Source organism: Mixophyes fleayi, chromosome 4, assembly GCF_038048845.1.
Source record: "Mixophyes fleayi isolate aMixFle1 chromosome 4, aMixFle1.hap1, whole genome shotgun sequence".
NCBI classification, from domain to species: domain Eukaryota; kingdom Metazoa; phylum Chordata; class Amphibia; order Anura; family Limnodynastidae; genus Mixophyes; species Mixophyes fleayi.
The window spans coordinates 1,107,244-1,133,050 of record NC_134405.1 but is presented as its reverse complement, the minus strand read 5'-3'; the positions used below and the strand labels follow the sequence as shown (position 1 = coordinate 1,133,050).

At 42.6% G+C, this 25,807-nt stretch overlaps 1 protein-coding gene across 5 annotated transcripts in view; it reads right to left on the bottom strand.

Moving 5' to 3' along the window:
• Positions 1 to 25,807, bottom strand: part of DLG4 (discs large MAGUK scaffold protein 4) — a 170,284-nt gene that overhangs the window by 126,513 nt on the left and 17,964 nt on the right. The window contains exon 1 of one of the 5 annotated variants that reach the window (XM_075206117.1): positions 521 to 541. The exons of the other annotated variants lie outside the window; for them this stretch is intronic. The gene's annotated coding sequence lies outside the window, so the exon portion shown is untranslated. Of the gene's footprint in view, positions 1 to 520; positions 542 to 25,807 lie in introns of those variants that run through there. 5 annotated transcript variants of the gene reach the window in all.

The window sequence follows — 25,807 nt, the reverse complement described above, 5'->3', positions numbered from 1 at the left end:
TCGGACTTGAATCAGGGCCTTTGTGTGCGCGATAAACTGTGTATTACATTGCTCGGCATGCATATGTGCTAAAATACATCTTATTACAAGTATTAGACGCACCCTACCACCGTTAGCTCAAAAATAAAAGACTGTGAACCCTTCTGGAACACCAGTGTCAGTGCGTACCCTCTCCACAGCTTTATCTTAACTTGGTTCCCCAAGAACAAATCTCATTTCTGCAAATTATGGGAGAGTGGGTGAAGTCTCATCTGAGCAAGAGACACCCTAAATCCACCCATCAGCACCCCTGCAGATTCTTCCTCGTAAAACCAGAAACAACCATGCAAATTAAATAGAAAGACGCCACAAAGGAGCATTCGTCTCACTGTTGTGCCCATTGGTGAATGAGCCTCACTGCCTATAACCTGCATCATTGTCAGCACAGTGCTGGGCAGGGGATAGGGAAGGAACATTCTTCACTAGCTCTAGGGAGAGTCAGGGGTTAATCAGCCGGCACTTCCCACCAGAAGGACATTACCTTGACTTGCCCAGGGTGGTGATGTCATAGAGAGTGATGATGTCACAGAAAGAGAAAGGAAGGAAGCTCACATAAGGATACAGGAGGAAGCCAGATAAAAGCCATCTCCATGGAAACACTGGGTGACATCACGCTGAATGAGTGACATCGAGGGGGGAGCGGGGGAGGGAGAATTTGTAAAGAGAGGAGCGTGGGAAAGAAAGACAGGAAAAAGGGGAAAGACTGCCTGGGAATGTACAAGACAGCTGCAGAAATAGTGAGAGATCGTATACAGAGACAGAGAGAGAGGGAGAGAGAAAGAGAGAGAGAGTGAAAGATAGAGAGAGCAAGAAAGAGCTAAAGAGAGAGACAGAGCGGGAGAGAGAAAGAGCGAGAGAGAGCTAAAGAGAGACAGAGCGAGAGAGAGAGACAGAGCGAGAGAGAGAGACAGAGCGAGAGAGAGAGACAGAGCGAGAGAGAGAGACAGAGCGAGAGAGAGAGACAGAGCGAGAGAGAGAGACAGAGCGAGAGAGAGAGAGCAAGAAAGAGCGAAAGAGAGACAGAACAAGAAAGAGAGTGAGAGAAAGAGAGGGAGTGCAGCACGGTGGCTCAGTGGTTAGCACTTCTGCCTCACAGCGTTGGGTCATGAGTTCAATTCCCAACCATGGCCTTATCTGTGAGGAGTTTGTATGTTCTCCCCGTGTTTGCGTGGGTTTCCTCCGGGTGCTCCGGTTTCCTCCCACACTCCAAAAACATACTAGTAGGTTAATTGGCTGCTATCAAAAAATTGACCCTTGTCTCTCTCTCTCTCTCTCTATGTCTGTCTGTGTGTGTATATTAGGGAATTTAGACTGTAAGCTCCAATGGGGCAGGGACTAATGTGAGTGAGTTCTCTGTACAGCGCTGCGGAATCAGTGGCGCTATATAAATAAATGGTGATGATGATGAGGGAGAGAGAGCAAGAAAGAGGGAGAGAGAGCAAGAGAGAGGGAGAGAGAGGGAGAGAGCATAAACCAGCAACATAACATTTGCTGCAGGGGGAAAGTACAGGACAAACACAGCTCATAGTATACCTTTGTGTCACCCTGTTGGGGGAGGGACAGACTCATAGCTCCCTTCTGTCTGTGTCACTGTGTCACCCTGCAGGGGGAGGAACAGACTCCCTCTTCATACACATAGGTAGGCAGTGGGTGTAATACAGACCCCTCTTCACACTGGCAACACTAAGTCTGGACTTGGAGAAATAATATTGCTTAATGGATCGGTGGGAATCTAGTCACAGGGAGCAATGTATTATCTAAAACGTAATGTAAACAGCAATCTGCAACTTAATTCCTTTGCTCTATCAATTGAGAAAATTCCAGAGGACACAGACACACAGGATATCCCCTACTGTGCATTCAAGCTAAATAAACCTGCTTGGTCATTGTACACCTCCCTGGCCTCACACCAAATATTTAATAGCCATGGGATTTCCTGTCTTCATTATCATCATCACCATTTATTTATATAGCGCCACTGAATCCGCAGCGCTGTACAGAGAACTCATTCACATCAGTCCCTGCCCCATTGTTGCTTACAGTCCAAATCCCCAAACATACACAGACAGAGAGAGACTAGAGTCAATTTGTTAGCAGCCAATTAACCTACCAGTATGTTTTTGGAGTGTGGGAGGAAACCGGAGCACCCGGAGGAAACCGGAGCACCCAGAGGAAACCCATGCAAACACGGGGAGAACATACAAACTCACACAGATAAGGCCATGGTCGGGAATTAAACTCGACCCCAGTGCTGTGAGGCAGAAGTGCTAACCACTGAGCCACCGTGCTGCCCTGCAAAATGTCTCACTCAAAAATTATCTGTAACACAAAATACACTCACTGCATTCACAGTGATATCAGGTGCACGGTGCCAATGTGAAACACACATTTATACAATAAATTAATTCTTCTTTCCGTGTGGGGGGATGTGGATCCAGGGTCAGCAATTTATCAAGAAATAATCACAGAGGGATTAAGGTATAACTTATTACTTGGCGGGGATTGTCTATGCAGAAATGTGTATGTGTAACCCGGCTCGCAAAGATTTGGTCTTTCAGATGTTTAAAAATATAGTAAAAATATTTTAAAAAATAACAATTTAAAACCATAACTATTATCAATGATAAAAGAATAAAGCAATAAGCTGGCAGAACAGGTAGAGTGTGCTATACAAGAATCGCTGTCATACTTCCCTATACAAAGAGAATTACAGTACCAGAAATAGCAGGATGCCGTCAGAGAAGATCCTTTGTTGTATAGGACTACGCGTGGATAAGCTCTAGCACCAACAAAGCACCCAACAGTAGGGATTTACAACCCTTGATAAATCACCATGCAGAGTAACACTGAGACTCTGCTGTTTAGTGCAACCCAGCACAATGAAATCTTTCTAACAAGTTTAGTTTAGAAATAGCAAATCCACCAGCATGTTATACAGCCCCAAAGTCTACTATAATAATATCATATAATAAAGAATCAATGTCCAACATACTATACTGCTCCAATAACCAGCATATTATATAGGCCCTGTCACACATTAGGCTCTCAGGTCCTGTCACTTATTAACTATTATTATTTTTTATTTATAGGGCGCCACAATGTGTCCGTAGCGCTGTACAAGGACAAACAATAGCACAAGGTAAAACAGCACGGTACAGATAACAATAAGCACTATAACTCCGGAAGCTCAAAGCACAGCTAGAGAGAAAGGCTGAGAGGGTCAGGGTGAGAGATATACAGCACTAGCTAATAACCTGAGCCCAAGAGGGTGGGCGCAGATGACAGGTTAAGAGCCACTGAGGTGCAGAGATAAGCGAGAGGAGTCGGAGGGCAGAAGGTCCAAGAGGAGGTGGGCTGAGTAGCTGGAGAGCAAAGTTAAAAGTAGTGGAAACAGGAGGAGAGTGGGCCCTGCTCAAAGGAAAGTACAATCTAAAGGGAGGGGTAGACAGACTGAGAAACACAAGGGTGAGACGGAGAAACAGGTGACACATAGACAGAGTCATGGAAGGGTGAAGAAGGGATGAGAGGGAGAGGTAACCGACAAGGTGGGCAGATGACTGAAAGGCTTTTTAAAAGAGATGGGTTTTTAATGCCCGTTTGAAACTGGAAAGATTGGGGGATGTCCTGATGGAGCAAGGGAGAGCATTCCAATGGAGAGGGGCAGTGCAGGAGAAGTCTTAGATGCGTGTGTGAGAAGAGGTAATCAGAGGGGACTTGAGGCGACGATCATTGGTCGATCGCAGTGAGCGGGATGGAGCGTGAATAGAGATGAGGTTGGAGATGTAGGGAGCAGTGGAGTTGGCGAGGGCCTTGTAAGTGTGTGTGAGGAGCTTGAAAAGGATTCTGTAGGGGAAGGGGAGCCAGTAAAGGGCTTGGTAGAGTGGGGAGACAGAAGTGGAGCGGCAAGAAAGGAAGATGAGCCTAGCAGCCAAGTTGAGTACAGATCGAAGAGAAGCGAGATGAGAATGGGGGAGGCCAATAAAGAGAAGGTTGCAGTAGTCCAAGCAGGAGATAATCAGAGAGTGGATGAGAAATTTGGTGGCATCCTGGGAGAGGAAGGGCCGAATGCGTGTGATGTTGCATAACTGGAAGCGGAGGGATTTGGCAAGAGAGTGAATGTGAGGGGCAAAGGAGAGAGAGGAGTCTGGGATGACACCCAGGCAGCGAAGTTGGGGAACAGGAGAGATAGAGGAATTGTCGAAAGTGATAGAGAGGTTGGAGGGGGAGGAGGAGGAAAAACAATGAGTTCAGTTCTAGCAAAATTTAGTTTAAGAAATCTAGAGGACATCCAGGAGGAGATGGCAGATAGGTAGGCGGACACCCTAGAGAGGTGGGAGGGAGAGAGATCAGAAGATGAGAGGTAGAGTTGAGTGTCATCAGCATAAAGGTGGTACTTGGGGCCGAAGGAGCTGATGAGTACACCCAGGGAGGTGGTGTATAGTGAAAAGAGGAAGGGTCAGAGAACAGAGCCCTGTGGGACCCCAACTGGAAGGGTGGAAGAGGTGGAGAGAGACCCAGAGATGGAAACAGAGAACGAATGGTCAGCAAGGTAAGAGGTGAACCAGGAAAGGACAATGCCGGAGAGCCCAATGGACAGGAGGATGTGAAGCAGGAGGAGGTCGTCAACTGTGTCGGGGGCCGCTGAGAGGTCCAGGAGAATCAGAAGGGAGAAGTGACCACTGGCTTTAGCCAAGACGAGATCGTTGGTAACTTTAGCCAGGGCAGTTTCAGTGGAGTGAAGGGGGGGAAATAAGACTGGAGAGGATCAAGGAGGGAGTGTTAAGAAATATAAGTGGAGAGACAGTTTCAGACGAGCCTCTCAAGTATTTTGGAGGCAAAGGGGAAAAGGGAAATAAGGCGGTAGTTTGAGAGTGAAGTGGAGTCAAGATTAGGTCTATTTAGAATGGGTGAGATGAGAGCATGTTTAAAAGAAGAGGGGGAGATGCCAGAGGAGAGGGACAGATTAAAGAGGTGAGTGAGGTGGGAGCAGGTGGTGGGGAAAAGAGAGCGAAGGAGGTGAGAAGGGATAGGATCCAGGGGACAGCTAGAAGGGGGGAGGATGAAATGAGAGAATGGACTTCCTCACCAGTAGTAGAGTGAAAGGAGTATAGGAGTTGGTGGGTGGGGGGAGAAGAGGGGTGAGTGGGGGGGGGGGGGGAATGGAAGAGTGAGGGAGAAAAAGATTTCAAGTGTACAGCAGGACAGTACAGTAGTGTATGTACCAGGTGTACACCAGGACAGGACAGTAGCATATACACCAGGTGTACACCAGGACAGTACAGTAGTATATGTACCAGGTGTACACAAGGACAGGAAAGTAGTATATGTACCAGGTGTACACCAGGACAGGACAGTAGCATATACAACAGGTGTACACCAGGACAGTACAGTAGTATATGTACCAGGTGTATTCCAGGACAGGACAGTAGTATATGTACCAGGTGTACACCAGGACAGTACAGTAGTTTATACACAAGGTGTACACCAGGACACTACAGTAGTATATATACAAGGTGTACATCAGGACAGTACAGTAGTATATGTACCAGGTGTGCACCAGGACAGGACAGTAGTATATGTACCAGGTGTACACCAGGACAGTACAGTAGTTTATACACAAGGTGTACACCAGGACACTACAGTAGTATATATACAAGGTGTACATCAGGACAGTACAGTAGTATATGTACCAGGTGTACACCAGGACAGTACAGTAGTATTTGTACCAGGTGTACACCAGGACAGTACAGTAGTATTTGTACCAGGTGTACACCAGGACAGTACAGTAGTGTATGTACCAGGTGTACACCAGGACAGTACAGTAGTGTATGTACCAGGTGTACACCAGAACAGTACAGTAGTATATACACAAGGTGTACATCAGGACAGTACAGTAGTATATGTACCAGATGTGCACCAGGACAGTACAGTAGTATATGTACCAGGTGTACACCAGGACAGTACAGTAGTATTTGTACCAGGTGTACACCAGGACAGTACAGTACAGTAGTGTATGTACCAGGTGTACACCAGGACAGTACACTAGTGTATGTACCAGGTGTACACCAGAACAGTACAGTAGTGTATGTACCAGGTGTACACAAGGACAGGGCAGTAACATATGTACCAGGTGTACACCAGGACAGTGCAGTAGTATATACCAGGTGTACACCAGGACAGTGCAGTAGTATATACACCAGGTGTACACCAGGACACTACAGTAATATATACACAAGGTGTACACCAGGACAGTACAGTAGTGTATGTACCAGGTGTACACCAGGACAGTACACTAGTGTATGTACCAGGTGTACACCAGGACAGTACACTAGTGTATGTACCAGGTGTACACCAGAACAGTACAGTAGTGTATGTACCAGGTGTACACAAGGACAGGGCAGTAACATATGTACCAGGTGTACACCAGGACAGTGCAGTAGTATATACCAGGTGTACACCAGGACAGTGCAGTAGTATATACACCAGGTGTACACCAGGATAGTGCAGTAGTATATACATAAGGTGTACACCAGGACACTACAGTAATATATACACAAGGTGTACACCAGGACAGTACAGTAATATATACACAAGGTGTACACCAGGACAGTACAGTAATATATACACAAGGTGTACACCAGGACAGTACAGTAGTATATTTACCAGGTGTGCACAAGGACAGTACAGTAGTATATGTACCAGGTGTACACCAGGACAGTACAGTAGTATATGTATAAGGTGTACACCAGGACAGTACAGTAGTGTATGTACCAGGTGTACACCAGGACAGTACAGTAGTGTATGTACCAGGTGTACACCAGGACAGTACAGTAGTGTATGTACCAGGTGTACACCAGAACAGTACAGTAGTGTATGTACCAGGTGTACACAAGGACAGGGCAGTAACATATGTACCAGGTGTACACCAGGACAGTGCAGTAGTATATACCAGGTGTACACCAGGACAGTGCAGTAGTATATACACCAGGTGTACACCAGGACAGTGCAGTAGTATATACACCAGGTGTACACCAGGACAGTGCAGTAGTATATACACAAGGTGTACACCAGGACACTACAGTAGTATATACACAAGGTGTACACCAGGACAGTACAGTAGTATATGTACCAGGTGTGCACAAGGACAGTACAGTAGTATATGTACCAGGTGTACACCATGACAGTACAGTAGTATATGTACCAGGTGTACACCAGTACAGTGCAGTAGTATATACACCAGGTGTACACCAGGACAGTGCAGTAGTATATACACCATGTGTACACCAGGACAGTGCAGTAGTATATACACCAGGTGTACACCAGGACAGTGCAGTAGTATATACACCAGGTGTACACCAGGACACTACAGTAGTATATACACCAGGTGTACACCAGGACAGTACAGTAGTATATACACCAGGACAGTACAGTAGTATATGCACCAGGTGTACACCAGGACAGTACAGTAGTATATACACCATGACAGTACAGTAGTATATGTACCAGGTATACACCAGGACAGGACAGTAGTATATACACCAGGTGTACACCAGGACAGTACAGTAGTATATGTACCAGGTGTACACCAGGACAGTACAGTAGTATATGTACCAGGTATACACCAGGACAGTACAGTAGTATATGTACCAGGTGTACACCAGGACAGTACAGTATTATATATACCAGATGTACACCAGGACAGTACAGTAGTATATGTACCAGGTGTACACCAGGACAGTACAGTAGTATTTGTACCAGGTGTACACCAGGACAGTACAGTAGTGTATGTACCAGGTGTACACCAGGACAGTACACTAGTGTATGTACCAGGTGTACACCAGAACAGTACAGTAGTGTATGTACCAGGTGTACACAAGGACAGGGCAGTAACATATGTACCAGGTGTACACCAGGACAGTGCAGTAGTATATACCAGGTGTACACCAGGACAGTGCAGTAGTATATACACCAGGTGTACACCAGGATAGTGCAGTAGTATATACACAAGGTGTACACCAGGACACTACAGTAATATATACACAAGGTGTACACCAGGACAGTACAGTAATATATACACAAGGTGTACACCAGGACAGTACAGTAGTATATTTACCAGGTGTGCACAAGGACAGTACAGTAGTATATGTACCAGGTGTACACCAGGACAGTACAGTAGTATATGTATAAGGTGTACACCAGGACAGTACAGTAGTGTATGTACCAGGTGTACACCAGGACAGTACAGTAGTGTATGTACCAGGTGTACACCAGGACAGTACAGTAGTGTATGTACCAGGTGTACACCAGAACAGTACAGTAGTGTATGTACCAGGTGTACACAAGGACAGGGCAGTAACATATGTACCAGGTGTACACCAGGACAGTGCAGTAGTATATACCAGGTGTACACCAGGACAGTGCAGTAGTATATACACCAGGTGTACACCAGGACAGTGCAGTAGTATATACACAAGGTGTACACCAGGACACTACAGTAGTATATACACAAGGTGTACACCAGGACAGTACAGTAGTATATGTACCAGGTGTGCACAAGGACAGTACAGTAGTATATGTACCAGGTGTACACCATGACAGTACAGTAGTATATGTACCAGGTGTACACCAGTACAGTGCAGTAGTATATACACCAGGTGTACACCAGGACAGTGCAGTAGTATATACACCATGTGTACACCAGGACAGTGCAGTAGTATATACACCATGTGTACACCAGGACAGTGCAGTAGTATATACACCAGGTGTACACCAGGACACTACAGTAGTATATACACCAGGTGTACACCAGGACAGTACAGTAGTATATACACCAGGACAGTACAGTAGTATATGCACCAGGTGTACACCAGGACAGTACAGTAGTATATACACCATGACAGTACAGTAGTATATGTACCAGGTATACACCAGGACAGGACAGTAGTATATACACCAGGTGTACACCAGGACAGTACAGTAGTATATGTACCAGGTGTACACCAGGACAGTACAGTAGTATATGTACCAGGTGTACACCAGGACAGTACAGTAGTATATGTACCAGGTATACACCAGGACAGTACAGTAGTATATGTACCAGGTGTACACCAGGACAGTACAGTATTATATATACCAGATGTACACCAGAACAGTACAGTAGTGTATGTACCAGATGTACACCAGAACAGTACAGTAGTGTATGTACCAGGTGTACACCAGGACAGTACAGTAGTATATGTACCAGGTGTACACCAGGACAGTACACTAGTATATACACCAGGTGTACACCAGGACAGGACAGTAGTATATGTACCAGGTGTACATCAGGACAGTACAGCAGCATATGCACCAGGTGTACACCAGCACAGTACAGTAGTATATACACCAGGTGTATACCAGGACAGTTGTATATACACCAGGTGTACACCAGGAGAGATGTGACAGTGTTAGCAGTTACCCTATTTGTACACAATATAATAATATAATGTCAGATCACAGGAGAGAATATTGTTAGTAATAAACGTGGAAGTCACATTACCATGTGAACTACTATTAAATAAAGATATAAGTACAAAATTACAAATTCTATTCAATTATATAAAATATCTGTTGTCTTTACAAAATCAAATAGCAATCTTCCATCTTGACGCGTTCCAAATGAAGATATCAACTACGTAATGTGATGATATGGAAGCAAGATATAGCTCCCTTCTGTCTGTGTCACCCTGCAGGGGGAGGGGCAGACTCATAGCTCCCTTCTGCCTGTATCACTGTGTTACCCTGCAGGGGGAGGGGTAGACTCTGAGCTCCCTTCTGTCTGTGTCACTGTGTCACCCTGCAGGAGGAGGGACAGACTCATAGCTCCCTTCTGTCTGTGTCACTGTGTTACCCTGCAGGGGGAGGGGTTGACTCATAGCTCCCTTCTGTCTGTGTCACTGTGTTACCCTGCAGGGGGAGGGGTTGACTCATAGCTCCCTTCTGTCTTTGTCACTGTGTCACCCTGCAGGGGGAGGGACAGACTCATAGCTCCCTTCTGTCTTTGTCACTGTGTCACCCTGCAGGGGGAGGGACAGACTCATACTTATATAGAGAAGAGATTTCGTCCTTGACATCCTCCAACCAGTGTGTCCTGTTTCCATGAACATCCAGCCTCTCCAGTTGTTGGTGTAAGAGGGATTATACCTGACCCTGTACGACTTTCTAACAGACTGGTCTCCCCAGCCCTCTTCTACATCTGGGCTCTTTCTAGCACCCAATCAGAAATAAAGGGTCAGATAAACGGAATAAGGAACTAATTTGTCACACATTAAATTATTATCTTATGTAGGACTTAAAAAGCCAAGTCTATTCTACTGCTTGTTCCACAAGAGGAAGGTAAACACGGTTGTTTAAAGACATCACATTAATATTATTATTATTATAGATACTTATTTATAAGGCGCCACAGATTCCGTAGCGCTGGATACAGAACAAGTAACAAGTAGATGAGGTAATACATGTAAGTAGCACAGATGAGTGTGAGTGATGCTATGAGGACTCACAAAGTGCAGCAAAGATGTGACAGGACGCACGAGGGAGTCAGACAGTGTACAGACGTGGGACAATAGGTAGAGAGGACCCTCCCCCCGAGAGCTTACATTCTAAAAGGAGGGGTGGTGAGAGACAGTAGGACCAACTGGGAGAAAATGTAGATGGCAGGTGAGGAAGAGGAGGGGATGGATAGAATGGGTAGGAGGTGGTAGGATAGGCGAGCTTGGAAAGGTGAGTTTTGAGTGAGCGTTTGAAGGACTGAAGGGTGGGCGAGAGTTGAGTGAGACAGGGTAGGGAGTACCAAAGATTAAGGGCAGGACGACAGAAGCCTTGAAGGCGATCATGGGAGGAGGTAAAGAGAGGTGAATTGAGGCGGAGGTCAGAGGCGGAGTTGTGGGGTCAAGTAGGTATGTGCCTCGAGACAAGGTCAGAGATGTAAGGGGGAGAAGTGTTGGTAAGGACTTTGTAACTGAGAGTAAGGAGCTTGAACTGAATTCTGAAACGGATAGGGAGCCAATGAAGGGTGTTTACACAGGGGAGAAGCGGAAGATGTGCGGTGGGAGAGGGAGATGAGCCTAGCGGCAGCATTCTGTATGGATTGAAGGTCAGAAGTGCGGGAGCGAGGAAGACCAGTGAGAAGGAGGTTGTAATAGTCAGGATTAGAAATGATAAGTGAATGGACCAGGATTTTGGTTGCTTTTTGAGAGAGGAACGGACGGATTTTTGTGACGGAGGAGGAAGTGGCAGGATTTGGTGAGGGACTGGATATGAGGGGTAAAGCTGAGGGCTAAGACAAGGGTGACTCCAAGGCAGCCGTCTTGGGTGACAGGAGAAAGATTGATGTTGTCAACCAAGAGGGAGATATTGGGAGGGATAGCAACATTGGCAGGAGGAAAGATGATGAGCTCGGATTTGGAGATGTTGAGTTTCAGGAAGCGCTGTGACATCCAGGTAGTGACAGCAGAACACAACTATGTACCTGGGTTTGGAAGGCGGGAGAGAGGTTAGGGGAGGAAAGATAGATTTGCGTGTCATCAGCATAGACATGGTATTGGAGTATTGGAGGCCAAATGACTGAATGAGCTCACCGAGAGAGGTGGTGTAGAGAGAGAAGAGAAGAGCAGAGGGCCAAGGACAGAGCCGTGTGGGACTCCAATATAAAGGGGAAGAGGGGGGGAGTAAGAGTCAGAAACAGACACGCTAATAGAGTGACCAGAGATGTAGGAGGCAAACCAGAAGAGAGCTGTTCCAGGAAGACTTAAGAAGTGAAAGGTGGTGAGGAGAAGAGAATGATCAACAGTGTTAAAAGCAGCAGAGAGGTCGAGGAGTGCAGAAGGAAGAAGTGACCTTTGGACTTAGCTGAGAGACAAATCATTCATTACTTTAGTGAGGGCAGTTTCAGTTGAGTGAAGAGGACGAAAGCCAGACTGGAGAGGGTCAAAAAGAGAGCGGGAAGAGAGAAAGTGGGTCAGATGATTGAAGACAAGTCTTTTAAGAACTCACATAAGCTGGTTTGCAGAATAATCCTATTTAAGTCCTAGCAGTCTTTATTCTTCTTCTTAACTTAATGAAATAAACTGATTCTTTCTAGCACTGTCTGGGGTCCATAAATTTTTTTTGAGTCTCCTGCCCTGAAGGGTTACCTCAAAAATCAGACATCACTACCTCTGTTAATCTATGTACAAGGACATCCTGAGTGTTAAACAGAATTGTAACTCCTGCATATGACTCCACAGCCAGCGACCAGAAAAATGGACCTGTTTCCCAATTTCTCTGAGCTTCAAGTAACTGCCCTACTGTAGATAAGAGTGTCTCCTGTAAAAAGAACACATCTGCATCCAGATATCTCAGATGGTCATAGACTTCATGCCTGGTTTTCCTGAGCATAATGCTATTCACGTTACTGGAGAACACTCGTAAGGAAAATTCTGGTATTAGAGCAAGAGATGAAAAGAGCAGCAGAACGAGTCAGAGTCGCCTTGTTGACCTCCTGTTTCCATATCCTACTCTACTTGCTCCTTCACAGGAAGAAACATTTTTTTTGTTTCTGGGTCATCTTCTGACTCTGCATCACATTATGCTACTGCTCTTCCAACTCCTGCACCAACTCTAATGCATCCACCCAACAGGTATTAGCGTTCAACTCAGATAATTCATCATATCTGTTGGAAGTAACTGTTACTCCTTCGTCAACTTTAATTTATCCAGCCAACAGATATCAGGACCTGTCAGATAACACATTATATATATTGAAAATAACGGTTACTCCTGCTCCAACTCTAATGCAACCATACAACAGGTATCGGCATCCGAGTCAGATAATGTATTGTATATATTGAATGTAACTTGTACTCCAGCTCCAACTCTAATGCAACCATACAACAGGTATCAGCATCCGACACAGATAACGCATTATATATATTGAATGTAACTTGTACTCCAGCTCCAACTTTAATGCATCCATCCAACAGGTATCAGCATCCGACACAGATAACACATTATATATATGGAAAGTAACTGTTACTCCTGCTCAAACTCTAATGCATCTAGCCTACAAGTATTAGCATCCGACTCAGATAACGTATTAGATATATATTGAAAGTAACTGTTACTCCTGCTCCAACTCTAATGCATCCATCTAACAGGTATCAGCATCCGATTTAAATAACGCATTATATATATTGAAAGTAACTTGTCCTTCAGCTCCAACTCTAATGCATCCATCCAACAGGTATCGGCATCCGAGTCAGATAATGTATTGTATATTGAAAGTAGCTCTTACTCCTGCTCCAACTCTAATGCAACCATACAACAGGTATCAGCATCCAACTCCGATAACGCATTATATATATTGAATGTAACTTGTACTCCTGCTCCAACTTTAATGCATCCATCCAACAGGTATCAGCATCCGACACAGATAACACATTATATATATGGAAAGTAACTGTTACTCCTGCTCCAACTCTAATGCATCCATCCAACAGGTATTAGCATCCGACTCAGATAACATATCATTTATATTGAAAGTAACTGTTACTCATACTTCAACTCTAATACACCAACTATCAGGATGAGAGCATACATCTGATAGGATGAAATAGAATATTGAATGTCAGGGACCAAATAAAATATTGCATTGATACATAGAAGTGAACATGTTTTCCCCCTCAGATAAATGTTTGTTTCCTTTTTAAAACATTTGGTCAATTAGCTTAGTAGGAAGTAATTTGGTTGAGCAGACCCTATGTGAGGAGACCAGCTCAAGATATGCAGATTCTAGACATCCATTGTTTTGTTCATGTAGTCCACTTCCTAAGTGACTTCCTTTCAATAGGTATTGTAAACACAAAAATAACCATTAGGTGTAAATTAGAGCGCCATATGTCTAGGTGAGAATCTTGGAGACCCAGATAAAACCTGAAAGCTCTTTTTATGCAGGTACATAGAAATATCAACTTCAAAGAAAATGCCTTCATAATTCATACTTTGGGAAACCAGTGTGCCATTCCATACTGAGTGGCAAAAACCACACCCGGGTTGTGAATTAAACTTACCAGCGGTGCCAGGGATCAGCTAGAATCACATTTCTTTGGGAAAGGGATGTCATATTGGTATAATTCCATAATGTTTGGCATTTAAATGTGCGGGAGATTATGACCGGTTTATTGAAGGGGGAGTTATGTCTCTGGGATATATTTGTGGAGAGTTACCAAAGGTCAAAACTTTTGGAATATTTGTGAGCAAACTATAGTGACACCCGTGGGACATTCCTGCCCCTACATTAGCATCAATACTGACCCTGTGAATGCCTATTTTATTTTGCTTAAAAAAAAAAACGTGTTGTGAAGGAGCAAATTGTCAGTATTTTGAGAAATCAATCACTCATTGATAAGCTGTCCATCTTCAAACCAATTTTCCCTTGGCTTAGAATATACCACTTCGATGTACGTTATACTCTGAATATAATCCTTTAATTTTAAACTGTTTTGCTTGTGTATGTTATGTCAATTGTTTATTATTATTTTTTTTATTAACCTATAAGCATTGTACTTTTTGTATATTAAATCTAAAAATTTAATAGTTCTGTCCTTATTCCTCTAAACGAATCCATTGCCTGTTTAGAAGAGGCAGATTGCATGGCTGGATTAACTCCTTAGAAACCAGTGTGTGAAGGGTTAGCTACCAGGGCACAGAGTGTGCCCAATTGTGTGATTAAGTCATAGGCTTGCTGCGGGCCTTATACGTAGCTGGTGGCAGTTGCTGAGAGGTGTGAAGCCTGCGTCTGTGTTGGGAAAGGGACCTGCGAAATCTGTAGCCTTAGAGGAAGAAGTGAGTGTGAGGTTTAGGAATCCTGTGTGTTCCCTTACAGTAAGCTTCCAAGTCACAAGTGCGCAGAGGGCGGTTTCTGACAGATAAAGGGGTTCAGGAGCGGTTACCTGACACAATAGAGGTGATATATTGTATGACTGTTGGAGTATATGATAAGATATCTAATCAGGGAGTAGCTAGAGGGGCTTGTCCCTGACAATTGTTGGCAGCTTGTGGGATTTTTCAAATTTTTAGAGCATTAAGTGCTGGGTTTAAGTAATTATTCTCTGCACTTCAGAACTATACTCGTGAGGAATACAGCCGTACTCACAGGGACAGGCTGGGCTGGGGGGCAGGGGGCATTTGCCCCCTGGGCCGGTCTCATAGTGGGCTACCTTGGACTGAGTCACTGGGCCACCTGCATTATTTTCCATTGAAAAGAGGCTGCTGAGTCAAGTCTTGCCCCGGGGCTAAAATTTGCCAGCCCACCCCTGCATGTTTATAAGGACAAAACTCAATGCTTATTACTTTTAAGACATACGTGCAAATCAGTTCCCTTCTCTCTTGTTTTTCTTTTTCTATCTTTTATTTTGTAAAGTGACTGCAAGGATGGCAGCTGCTTGTAGGAAAAGAGCCACAGAAGTTTTAATTGCGCTGTCTGAGCAGCGAGGTCTCGACTGGACAGATAAAACTAAATGGTGCTGGTTCATTCATTAGTAGAGGATAAGGCAAAGAAGCGATGTGATATGGAACCTGAGCTGGGGACCAAGACACTAGAGGATGGAAGTGTGGATATTGTCCCAGATCCTGAGGATCCACTAACTATGATGAGAATGGCAGAGCTAACTAAAGCATGTCAGATGCGAGGTGTCTCCTGCCACAGCAAGACTGGAAAGGAGATGATTACCGACCTCACCTGGGCACAGGAAGACCCACATGATGCTTTCAGCCAGTATCGCATGTGGACTCTTATTCCGGGCTACAAGATGATCCTTGTGGAACCGCTGGAATGTCTAGAGGAGAGCTTTGAAATGGCTCTACAAGAGGTATATGCTTGGGGACGGATACATACCACATTTTTGCCAAACCAGTGTCGCCGGGAGGCTACAGAAATGATATATATATTGGAAGTAACTGTTATTCATACTCACATTCTAATACACCAACCAATAGTACCAGCATCCGACTCAGATAATACATTTATATATACTGGAAGTAACTGTTACTCATACTATAAACTCTACTACACCAACCAAAAGGTGTCAGCATCAGACTCAGATAACACATGTATATATATATTGTAAATAACTGTTACTCATACTCCAAATCTAATACACCAACCAACAGGTAACAGTATCCGACTCAGATAACACATCATTTATAAAGGAAGTAACTGTTACTCATACTCCTTCTCTACTACACCAACCAACTGCTACCAGCATCTGACTCAAATAACACATCATTTATGCTGAAAGTAACTATTACTCATACTTCAACTCTACTAGACAAACCAAGAGAAATATGCATCCGACTTAGATAACACAACGTATATATACTGTAAATAACTGTTACTCATACTCCAACTCTAATACACCAACCAACAGGTATCAGCATCCGAATCAAATTACACAATGTATATGCAGGATGTAACTGTTACTCATACTCAAACTGTAATACACCAAATAACAGGTATCAGCTTCAAACTTAGATAACAAAACGTGTATATATATATATATATATATATTGGAAGAAATTGTTACTCATACCTGTTGGTTGGTGTATTAAAGTTGGAGTATCAGCATCCGACTTAGATAACACATCAATTGTAACACATCACACATCTACTTATACTCCAACTCTACTACACCAACCAACAGGTATCAGCATCAAACTTAGATAACACAACGTGTATATATATTGGAAGTAACTGTTACTCATACAATAACTCTACTACTCAAACAAACAGATATCAGCATCCGTCTCAGATAACACATGTATAAATACTGTAAGTAACTGTTACTCATACTCCAACTGTAATACACCAACCAAATGCTACCAGCATCCGACTCAGATAACACATGTATATATATTGGAAGTAACTGTTACTCTTACTCCAACTCTACTAGACAAAACAAGAGAAATATGCATCCGACTTAGATGTATATATGCAGGAAATAACTGTTACTTATAATCCAACTCTATTAAACCAGCCAACAGGTATCAGCATCCGACTCAAATAACACATCATTTATACTGGAAGAATCTATTACTCATACTCAAACTCCAATACACCAGCGAACTGGCACCAGCTTCCAACTCAGATAATACATCATTAATACTGGAAGTAACTGTTACTTATACTCCACCTCTAATACACCAACTAACAGTTATAAGCATCCGACTTAAATAACCCAACGTTAATACTGGCAGTAACTGTTTCTCATTGTCCAACTCTAATACCCCGACCAAATGGTACCACCATCCGAAACAGGAAACACATCATTTATAAAGGAAGTAACTGTTACTCACACTCCAACTCTAATACACCAACCAACAGTTATGAGCATCCGTCTAACACATGTATATATACTGGAAGTAACAGTTATTTATACTCAGACTCGAAGACCAACAAACTGGTATCAGCATCCACTCAAATAACACATGCATATATATTGAAAGTAACTGTTACTCATACTCCAACTCTAAGACACCAACCAACTGGTATCAGCATCCAACTCAGATAACACAACGTTCATACTGGAAGTAACTGTTACTCATAGTTCAACTCTAATACACCGAGCACAGGTATCAGCATCTGACTCAGAAAAAACATAATTTATACCGGAAGCAACTGTTACTCATACTCCAACTCTACTACACCAACCAACAGGTATCAGCATTCGACACAGATTACACATCAATTATAATGGAAATAACTGTTACTCATAGTCCAACTCTACTACAAAAAACCAAAAGGTATAAGCATCCGACTCGGACGACACAACGTATATATACTGGAAGTAACTATTATTCATATTCCAACTCTACTACACCAACCAACATGTATCAGCATCCGACTCAGATAATACATCATTTACATTGGAAGTAACTGTTACTCTTACTCCAACTCTACTAGACAAACCAAGAGGAATATGCATCAGACTTCAATAACAAATGTATATATGCAGGAAGTAACTGTTACTTATAATCGAACTCTAATACACCAACCAACAGGTATCAGCATCCGACTCAGATAACACAACGTATATATACCGGAAGTAACTGTTACTCATACTTCTTCTCTACTACACCAGCCAACAGGTATCAGCATCAGACTCAGATAACACATGTATATATACTGCAAGTAACTGTTACTCAAACTCCAACTCTTATACACCAACCAACTGCTACCAGCATCCGACTCAGATAATACATCATTTATACTGGAAGCAACTGTTACTTATACTCCACCTCTAATACACCAACTAACAGTTATAAGCATCCGACTTAAATAACCCAACGTTAATACTGGCAGTAACTGTTTCTCATTGTCCAACTCTAATACCCCGACCAAATGGTACCACCATCCGAAACAGGAAACACATCATTTATAAAGGAAGTAACTGTTACTCACACTCCAACTCTAATACACCAACCAACAGTTATGAGCATCCGTCTAACACATGTATATATACTGGAAGTAACAGTTATTTATACTCAGACTCGAAGACCAACAAACTGGTATCAGCATCCACTCAAATAACACATGCATATATATTGAAAGTAACTGTTACTCATACTCCAACTCTAAGACACCAACCAACTGGTATCAGCATCCAACTCAGATAACACAACGTTCATACTGGAAGTAACTGTTACTCATAGTTCAACTCTAATACACCGAGCACAGGTATCAGCATCTGACTCAGAAAAAACATAATTTATACCGGAAGCAACTGTTACTCATACTCCAACTCTACTACACCAACCAACAGGTATCAGCATTCGACACAGATTACACATCAATTATAATGGAAATAACTGTTACTCATAGTCCAACTCTACTACAAAAAACCAAAAGGTATAAGCATCCGACTCGGACGACACAACGTATATATACTGGAAGTAACTATTATTCATATTCCAACTCTACTACACCAACCAACATGTATCAGCATCCGACTCAGATAATACATCATTTACATTGGAAGTAACTGTTACTCTTACTCCAACTCTACTAGACAAACCAAGAGGAATATGCATCAGACTTCAATAACAAATGTATATATGCAGGAAGTAACTGTTACTTATAATCGAACTCTAATACACCAACCAACAGGTATCAGCATCCGACTCAGATAACACAACGTATATATACCGGAAGTAACTGTTACTCATACTTCTTCTCTACTACACCAGCCAACAGGTATCAGCATCAGACTCAGATAACACATGTATATATACTGCAAGTAACTGTTACTCAAACTCCAACTCTTATACACCAACCAACTGCTACCAGCATCCGACTCAGATAATACATCATTTATACTGGAAGCAACTGTTACTTATACTCCACCTCTAATACACCAACTAACAGTTATAACCATCCGACTTAAATAACCCAACGTTAATACTGGCAGTAACTGTTTCTCATTGTCCAACTCTAATACCCCGACCAAATGGTACCACCATCCGAAACAGGAAACACATAATTTATAAAGGAAGTAACTGTTACTCACACTCCAACTCTAATACACCAACCAACAGTTATGAGCATCCGTCTAACACATGTATATATACTGGAAGTAACAGTTATTTATACTCAGACTCAAAGACCAACAAACTGGTACCAGCATCCACTCAAATAACACATGCATATATATTGGAAGTAACTGTTACTCATACTCCAACTCTAAGATACCAACCAAAAGGTATCAGCATGCGACTCAGATAACACAACGTTAATACTGGAAGTAACTGTTACTCATAGTCCAACTCTAATACACCAACCAACTGGTATCAGCATCCGACTAAGGTAACACATGTATATATATTGGAAGTAACTGTTACTCTTACTCCAACTCTACTACACCAACCAACAGGTATCAGCATCCGACACAGATTACACATCAATTATAATGGAAATAACTGTTACTCATAGTCCAACTCTACTACAAAAAACCAAAAGGTATCAGCATGTGACTTAGATAACACAACGTATATATGTTGGAAGTAACTGTTACTCATAGTCCAAATCTACTACACCATCCAACAGGTATCAGCATCCAACTCAGATAACACAATGCATAAACTGGAAGTATCTGTTACTCGTACTCCAACTCTAATACACCAACCAACAGGTATCATTATCGGACTCAGATAACACAGGTATATATACTGGCAGTAACTGTTACTTGTACACCTGCTCCTCACTAATCTTTTTTCTTTTTACATTGTTTTTGAACAACCGTCCACTCACCCTCAGCCACTATTATAGAAGAATATGGTTCAATTGACGGCTACTCCCCCGGAAGAACATTTCCTTTATTCTGGCTGGCAACGATCTAGTTCTTGTCTCTCTGGCTGAAGTTCTTACCTTGGTACTATTACCCCTGACATTAATGCCTTCTCTGCCACCTCCAGACCCTCATCATTAGATTCCCTACTAGTTGCACTTACATGACTGACCTTAAATTACCATTTATCAATAGGAGAAACCCTAAAGCTTGTAAAACATGGCAAAGCCTATTAACAAGGACCATGTCCTCTGATCTCCGCAGTCCAGTCTTACAGGTACCAGTGCATTTTAGGCTGCTTTGCTTAATACATTTCCTGTGTTTAATGCTGTTCTATGTCCTGTGCTTACTGCATCTGAGGCTGCTGCATTTCCTGTGCTTACTGCATCTGAGTCTGCTGCGTTTCCTACATTTGAGACTGCTGTGTTGCCTGCGTCTGAGTCTTCTGCATTTCCTGTGTCTGAGTCTACTGTGTTTCCTGCCCATGAGGCTGCTGCGTTTCCTACATTTGAGACTGCTGCGTTTCCTGCATCTGAGGCTACTGCATTTTCTGTGTTTCCTGCATCTGAAGCTGCTGTGTTTCTTGTGTTTTCTGCAACTTAGGCTGCTGCATTTTCTGCTATTGAGTCTGCAGCATTTTCTGCCCTAGTTTGAACTTTTCATCTTCACTAACTGCCCTCACTTTCTTTCCTTTATCTTCTCCTAGTCCCACAATCCCTGGGGATTGACATCAAGACAACATTTTGAAGCTAAAAAGTTCTCTCTTATGAGGTCTGAGGCTTTCAAATGGAGATTTCCACCCAGTGTCCCCCAACTTTTGGCTTGTACAACACACCTGGTTAACACAATCACTTTTCCTATCCAGAGTAGTATGGAGGAATTATATGGAGTAACAGGAAGAGTAATAGGGGGTAATAGTAGGAATTATATGGAGTAACAGGAAGAGTAATAGGGGGTAATAGGAGGAATTATATGGAGTAACAGGAAGAGTAATAGGGGGTAATAGGAGGAATTATATGGAGTAACAGGAAGAGTAATAGGGGGTAATAGGAGGAATTATATGGAGTAAAACGTGGAGTTATAGGGAGTAATATAGCGTAATTATATGGTGTAACATCAGGAGTTATATGGAGTAATGTGAAGAATCATATGGAGTAATAGGAGGAGTTATATGGAATAATATAAAGGAATTATATGGAGTAATGGGAGAAATTGTGAGGAGTAAAATGAGGAATTATTGGGTGTAATATGGAGGAACTATATGGATAACAAGAGGACTTAAATAAAGTAATATGAAGAAAATCTATGGAATAACAGGAATAGTTATAGGGAGTAATATTGAGAAATTATATGGAGTAACAGGAGGAGTTATAGGGAGTAATAAGGGGTAATTATATGGAGTAACAGGAACAGTTATAGGGAGTAATATGAAAAAATTATATGGAGTAACAGGAGGAGTTGTAGGGAGTAATATGGAAGAATATATATTAACACCCATGAACTGTTGTCCTATTTATTATCTCTAACAAGTACAGCCTCCACCTGTCGCCAGAAAATAAAAGGTCACACATCCTACAATCCCCTTACCTATCTCTCTCTCTCTATGCTTCTATTAGCTGGTGATATATCACCTAATCCAGGTCCCCTACACTCCTCACACACACATACATCAGAACACTACCGTTCTATAGCAAACCTCAAACACATCACCTGTCTCCCCTCTCTTCCAAAGTCCTTTAAATGTACCCATTGGAATGCACGATCTGTGTGTAGCAAACTTACCTCCATTCATGATCTCTTCCTCTCAAAAACCTCAACTGGCAATAACTGAAACATGGCTCATGCAATCAGACACTGCCTCACCTGCAGCCCTTTCACATGGTGGCCTCCATCTCACCCACACCTCCAGACCTGAAGGCAGACAAGGAGGTGGGGTTGGACTACTTCTCTCCCCACAGTCCACGTTCACATCTTTTCAAGTACATGCTATTCACATTTTTAATCCATTGTCTCTACGTGTTGCGGTGAGCACACACGTACACCAACAATTTATTGAGGATTTCTCTGCATGCCTCCCTTACTTCTTATCTTCAGACATCCCCACCCTCATCCTGGGTGATTTCAACATCCCCACTTATAACCCACCTTCCAAAGCTGCTTCCAAACTACTCTCTCTAACCTCCTCACTTGACCTCTCCCAGTGGATTGAATCATCTACTCATCAGGATGACCACTGCCTTGATCTTGTTTTCTCTAGAATATGCTCACTTTCTAACTTTCTTAACACACCCTTCCCCCACTCGGATCATCACCTTATCAGCTACACGCTCACCCCCACTGCTCTAACCTCTCTACTGTCTAACTCTACCAAGCCTCCTCATACCCGCAGAAATCTTAATTCAATTCATCTTCAACAATTTTCCACCTCTCTCTTCAATACCTTCTCTCACCTATCTCTACATTCTCCTCCCCTGAGATGGCAGTACCTCATTTTCACCTAACCTTAACAAAAGCCCTTGACCAAGTGGCTCCAGCAACACTATATACTACACGTCGACTTCAATGTCAGCCATGGCACACTACAGCAACGCAAAATCTTCAAAAACTGTCCCGTAAAGCAGAATGTTACTGGCGTAAATCTCGCACCTCTAATTACTTCCTCACATATACTTCTATCTACCGCTCCTATCGAAATGCTCTGGACACTGCAAAACAAACAAACATACTTCCAATCTCTAATTTATACTCAGGCTTCTAACCCCAAACGCCTTTTTAACACATTTAAATCTCTTCTCAATCCTCCCACCCCAAACCCTCCGTCTACTATAAGTGCCCAGGGTCTTGCTTCCTACTTCAAGGACAAGATTGATAAGATCAGACTAGAAATGGCTTCCTCTTCCTCGACAAGCAATCAGCTCAATTCCTTCCCACTACCCTCTGACACCCTCTCTTCATTTGACCCCACAAATGAAGAGGAAATTTCTACTCTCTTCTTATCTTCCTACTCTACCTCCTGTCCTCTTGATCCTATTCACTCGCAAATTGGTAGATCCCTATCTCCTGTGCTCATTTCACCTCTAACTAAAATCTGTATCTCTCGCTCTCTACTGGCATCTTTCCATCACTATACAAGCAAGCAGTGATTACTCCTATTCTAAAAAAAATCAGATTCCGACCCAAACTCTCTCTCAAATTACCATCCCATCTCTCAGCTCCCGTGCCCCTCCAAGCTTCTAGAGAGACTTGCCTATACTCGCCTCACACGCTTCCTTTCCGAAAACAACCTGTTGGATCCTCTTCAGTATGACTTTCGCTCTCAACACTCCACAGAGACTGCGTTGACTAAGGTTGTCAATGATCTGATCACTGCTAAAACTAAACGCCATTACTCTCTGCTAATTCTCCTGGATCTCTCGGCTGCATTTGACACTGTTGACCACTCTCTCCTCATAGAAACGCTGCAATCCCTAGGTCTTCAAGACACTGTTCCATCCTGATTCTCATGCTACCTTTCTAATCGCTCTTTCACTGTTAATTTCACTGGAGCCACCTCTGCTCCGCTTCCTTTATCAGTTGACCACAAGGGTCAGTCCTAGGTCCTCTGCTGTTCTCTATCTATACCGCTTCTCTTGGAAATCTAATAAGTTCCTTTGGATTTCAGTATCATCTCTATGTGAATGATACCCAAATTTACCTTTCCTCTCCTGATCTCTCGACATCTGTGTTGTCCCGTGTAACTGACTGTCTTTCTGCCATTTCATATTGGATGTCCTCTCGCCAACTCAACTTAATCTTTCTAAAACAGATTTAATAATATTCCCACCCACCAACAAGAGCATACCTGACATTTCTATCTCTGTTGATAACATGACCATAAATCCCACCCCACAAGCTCGCTGCCTAGTTGTAATCCTTGACTCCCCACATTGACTCTATATCTAAATCATGTTACATACATCTAAAAAACATTTCCAGAATTCGCACATATCTCACGCAAGACATTGCAGAAACCTCTGTTGAATCACTCTGTATGTCTCTACACTGGTTGCCTGTTTCCTACCGAATCCAATATAAAATACTTTTACTAACCTACAAGGCCATAAACAAAGCTGCACCAACACACATCTCCTCTTTTGTCTCAAAATATCTCCCAACTCGCCAACTCTGTTCTGCACAAGATCTGCGTCTCTCAACCACACTCATTACATCCTCCCATTCCTGGTTACATGACTTTGTTAGGGCGGCACCCACTCTATGGAATTCTCTCCCTCGCACAATAAGACTCTTCTCTGGTCTACAAACTTTCAAGCGTTCTCTGAAAACCCACCTATTCAGAAAAGCTTATAATATTCCTCAACCACCCTCTTAACCTCACTACATTACTCTATTACCACCCGTTACACAATTTCACACAAGACAACTACCCCTTGACCAACATTGTTGTGTGACAGGATCATTTAGCTTATGAGTCACTTTTACCTTTGCAGTCTGGCTGGGCCAAAATGCAAAATGTAGACTTAACCTCATGTGTCAAACTCCCACTGTCCCATAGATTGTAAGCTTGTGAGCAGGGCCTTCTCACCTCTTTGTCCATTTTACCCAGTTTGTTTATTAGTTTACTATGTTTGTCCCCAATTGTAAAGCGCTACGGAATATGTTGGCGCTATATAAATAGATGATGATGATGGAATAACAGGAGGAGTTATAGGGAGTAATATGGAAGAACTATATGGATAACAGGAGGATTTATACAATGTAATTTGGAAGAATTAAATGGAATAACAGGGAGAGTTATAGGGAGTAATGTGCAGGAATTATATGAGGTAATAGGAAGTGATATAGGAAGTAATATGGAGGAATTATATGTAGCAACATGAGGAGATATAGGGAGTAATATGGAGGAACTATATGGAGTAATAGGAAGAGATATAGGAAGTAATATGGAGGAATTATATGGAGTAACATGACGAGTTATAGGGAGTAATAAGGAGGAATTATATGGAGTAACAGGAAGAGTTATAGGGAGAAATATCTATGAATTATATGGAGTAACAGGAAGAGTTATAGGGAGTGAAATAGAGGAATTATATGGAATAAGAGGAAGACTTTTAGGGAGTAATATGGAGGAATTATATGGAATAACAGGAAGAGTTTTAGGGAGTAATATGAAGGAATTATATGGAGTAACAGGAAGAGTTATAGGGAGTAATATGTATGAATTATATGGAACAACAGGAAGAGTTATAGGGAGTAATATGAAGGAATTATATGGAATAAGAGGAAGAGTTATAGGGAGTAATATGAAGGAATTATATGGAATAACAGGAAGAGTTATAGGAAGTAATATGGAGGAATTATATGGAGTAACAGGAAGAGTTATAGGGAGTAATATGTATGAATTATATGGAATA